This window comes from Tenrec ecaudatus, chromosome 1, assembly GCF_050624435.1.
Source record: "Tenrec ecaudatus isolate mTenEca1 chromosome 1, mTenEca1.hap1, whole genome shotgun sequence".
NCBI lineage: Eukaryota > Metazoa > Chordata > Mammalia > Afrosoricida > Tenrecidae > Tenrec > Tenrec ecaudatus.
Window position 1 is genome coordinate 242,916,837 of NC_134530.1, and position 4,373 is coordinate 242,921,209.

At 41.9% G+C, this 4,373-nt stretch overlaps 1 pseudogene; it reads right to left on the bottom strand.

Annotated features, from left to right (window-relative positions):
• Window positions 1-2,961: 2,961 nt before the first annotated feature.
• On the bottom strand, window positions 2,962-3,797 carry LOC142437399 (histone-lysine N-methyltransferase SUV39H2 pseudogene; annotated as a pseudogene).
• Window positions 3,798-4,373: the final 576 nt, after the last annotated feature.

Genomic DNA, 4,373 nt, shown 5'->3' on the forward strand with positions numbered 1-4,373 from the left:
AGCACTACAAGGGACAACACTGGAGGCACAGTGCGGGAATTGTGCACGATCTGACCCCACCACACCGGGTGAAACGTTAGGGTGTGCAGCAGAGCAGCAAGGGGAGCAAAGCAATAAAGTCTCCAGGGAATACCAAAAATAGGCTTTGGGGCCAGAGCATGGCAGTCCATCAGACTCCACTGGAAAACACCCCTAAAGGTCAACAGACCTGGAACTATTTATAGGCTTTTCTTTATTTTTTGTCATTGGTTTTTTGTTGTTGTTTGTTGTTTTGGTTTTCTTTTGTTGTTTTGTTTTTCTCTGCCTTGTTTGGGTGCTTATTATTGTCTCTGCATGTAAGGATAAACAAACAAACAAAGGTCTGTAATGTGCTCCATCTCTCCTAACTAGCACTTCACACGTGCGCACGCGCACACACACACACACACACACACTACTGCCTCATCCTTTCAAAAGAACCTAATGCCTAAGTGTCCTGGACTTTTAGAGATGGCTTTTCATCTACAGAGGACAAAAGCCTAAGAATTACTGACTAACATGCATGGGCCTCATAAAGGTACTGATGGCTTCAAAACAGGAAATTAAGCCATACTCAAATGTTTACATTATATTTCATGACATTAATTTTTATACCATTCAGATGCCAATGCTTTAAATGATACAAGTAGAATAGGAGAGTATAAAATTAGGTATTGCCTACTTGTCTCTACGGAGCCCTGGTGGTGTAGAGGTTATGCCCTTGACTGCAATCCACATGATTGACAGTTTGAAATCACCAGCAGCTCTTCGGGAGAAAAACTGGGCTTTCTGCTCTAAACGGTTAGTCTCTGAAACCCACAGGGAGTTCGCTGAGTCAGTACTGGTTCAATGGCAGTGAGTTTGGAGGTTAGTTGTCTCTAGAATAAGCATGACAATATAACAACAAAAGTAGAACTTGTACATTTGTCCAAATTGAATTAAGCCATTCCTCCAACGTCTGACAAAATGAATGCTTGATCTTAACAATTGTTACATAATCAGTTTTGCAGTTATTATACACCGAAAGAGGCATTTTTCTTTTTTTTAAAATCATTTTGTTGGGAGCTTGTACAACTCTTATCACAATCCATACATGCATCCATTGTGTCAAGCACATTTGTACATTTGTTGCCATCATTGTTCTCAAACATTTGCTTTCTACTTGAGCCCTTGGTATCAGCTCTTTATTTTCCCCCCCTCCCTCTGCACCCCCTCCCCCATGAACCCTTGATAATTTATAAATTATTATTACTTTGTCATATCTTACACCATCCAGTGTCTCCCTTCATCCCCTACTCTGCTGTCCGTCCCCCAGGGAGAAGGTTTTATGTAGATCCTTGTAATCTGTTCCCCCTTTCTCCCTCACCTTCCCTCCACTCTTACCACTGGTCCTGAGGGATTCATCTGTCCTGGATTCCCTGTATTTCCAGTTCCTGTCTGTGCCAGTGTACATCCTTTGGTCTAGCCAGATTTGTAAGGTAGAATTGGGATTATGATAATGAGGGGAGGAAGCATTCAAGAACTAGAGGAAAATTGTATATTTCATCATTGCAAGACTGCACCCTGACTGGCTTGTCTCCTACCTGCAGTTCTCCTGCAAGGGGATGTCCAATTTCCCACAGATGGGCCCTGGGCCCACACTCCATCCCCCTCATTTACAATGCTATGGTTGTTTTTTGGGGGGGGTGTCTTTGATGCCTAATACTGGATTCCTTTGACGTCTTGTGATCTCACAGGCTAGTGTGCTTCTTCCATGTGAGCTTTGTTGTTTCTCTGTTAGATGGCCCCTTGTTTATCTTTCAGCCTATAGGTCGCCAGATTCTATATCTTTTGACAGTTGGGCACCATCAGCTTTCTTCACCACATTTGCCATGCACCCACTTTGTCTTCAGCATTCGTGTCGGGATAGGCTGGTGTGCTTCTTCCATGTGGGATTTGTTGTTTCTTAGCTAGATGACCACTTGTTTATCTTCAAGCCTTTAAGACCCCAGACACTATATCTTTTGATAGCCGGAACCATCAGCTTTCTTCACCACTTTTGCTTATGCACCCACTTTGTCCTGAGCGATTGAATCGTGACAGGCTGGTGTGCTTCTTCCATGTGGGTTTTGCTGTCTCTCAGCAAGATGGCTGCTTGTTTATCTTCAGGCCTTAATGACCTCAGATGCTACATATTTTGGTAGCCAGGCACCATCAGCTTTCTTCACCACATTTTCTTATGCACCCATTGTCTTCAGTGATCGTGCTAGGAAGGGGAGCATCTCAAACTGCCGAAATTTTAGAAAAAAGTGTTCTTGTGTTGAGGGAGTACGTGAGCAGGGGCCCACTGTCCATCTGTTTTCTTAATACTAAACCTATAAATATATGTACATAGATCTATTTCCCCTCAGCATATATAAATATATTTACATCTGTATATGCTTTATTTAAATATCTATGACTACCCTTTGCCTCCTAGTTCTTTCCTCTATTTCTTTGTACTTTCCTCTTGTCCCATTATCATGTTCAGCCTTCATTTGGGTTTTAGGAATTCCTCTCAGTTACATTGCCCTTGATCCAGTCCTGCCAGACCTCTTACATCCTCCTTGCCACGGATTTTGGATCACTTGTCGTTCCATTGTCCCTGGGTTTGTTAACACCCACTTGAAAGAGGTATTTTTCAACTCACAGACTTGTTAAGTATGTGTATGTTGATCTGTAGTTTTCCTCCTATGTTTAGTATCTAACTAAGTATGTACACTTCAAAGTAGCCTATGTGATGATACTGTGTTTCTCTCTCCAGAAGTCTTAGCAATGCAGTTGGCTGTTTTGAAAACACGAATCATAAATTTACATAAGAATAATTTTGATAGTATGAAAAATACTCCCATTTGAAATAAGGGAAATTTGACATTAGGGAAAACACCAAAATCAAAATGATCATCAGTTCAGTTTCTTGAAAATTCAATTAAAGCAGCCTGAGCAGGTCAGAACCCCACATTTGCACACAGTTCTGATCCTCTTTTTGCCTGAACAGTGGTGAATAAAATCTAACATATATCTCCTAAACTTTTGATTTGATAATCAAAACTGGACTCTTTGCCAGCATTTGCAGTTTTTGTGGAAAATAACGCAATTCCTAAAAGATAAGAATGGAGGTTATTGATGAAAGCATTGCCCATTTCAGGATTTGGGTAACAACCATGGTTCACTAAACGAAATATATTTCCATCTCAAGTCACACCCACTGTGAAGTCATTAGCTCTGTAGTCTAGATCAAAGAGAGAAGTGATTGCTTTGTCATCATGTAACTGACCCAGTCTTTCAGCCTCTTCACTGTGATGACCTCAACGTATTCCATATATTCTTTTAATTTTCAAAAGGTGTTTAACACCCCAGTCACAGCCATTGCTGGTTGGAAAGATGTGACGGGACTGTTGAGGGCTTTCTGTAGAACCCCTTTGGCACAGTCGGTTGCACATTGACACCTTGAGTTGATTCATGGATGTGAGTACCACCTAGAATTTTGATTTGTTGGTTTTTACTGTTAACCAAATGAACTTGAGCTTCAGCAGGAGATTTCTTGCAGAAACAATCTGTGCTGGAACAACCAAAGGTAGCGTTATTTACTAAGCTGATTCCAGACACTGGTTTGTATTCATTAATGTTGTAGAAGTCCAAAGTGAACCTTCAAAGCCAACGGTATTTGTGCCTTCATGATTCCTTCTTCTGCTGGGGTCCTCTTGCCACATTTGCAGAACTAGCCTTTGTCTGGCCTTCTTTACAATGCGCTCGCTCATTAATGACAGCTGGATTATTATTACTGTTTTTCAGATCTTGCTTGCTTTGTCTTTCTTTGCCTGAAACAAAAACAAAAAGCATGGCTGCCATTCTGGCTTCAGTAAAGATTTACAGCCTTGAAAATCTGAATCTGCAAACCAAACTAAACTCACTACCAAGTTGTTCTCCCGCGACGCAGCTGGTGGTTTTGAATTCTGACCTTGCAGATGGCAGCCGTTTGTGTAACCACGACATCACCAGGGATCCTTGAGAACCTGACAGGGCACTGCTGTTTGGTCCCATGAGGTTCTTATAAGCCAGAATTAACTCAATGGCAGTGGATGTACTTTATATGCAACCACCATCCGTCTGTTAGTGTAGCACTGTGTTTCTATGAGGATGAGTCGGTTTCAGAACAGTTGTTTGTCTAAACTGACCTAGGTAGAAAGGTCAGCAATTTAATTCCAAAAATCTGACGATGAAAGTCCAACGGATCACAACGGTCCAAGCACGGGTGTGGCATAAGGCGGGCGATGTTGGGTTCCAGTGTGTATGGGGCCTTCATGAGTCATGGGGTGACCTTAACAGCAGCTACC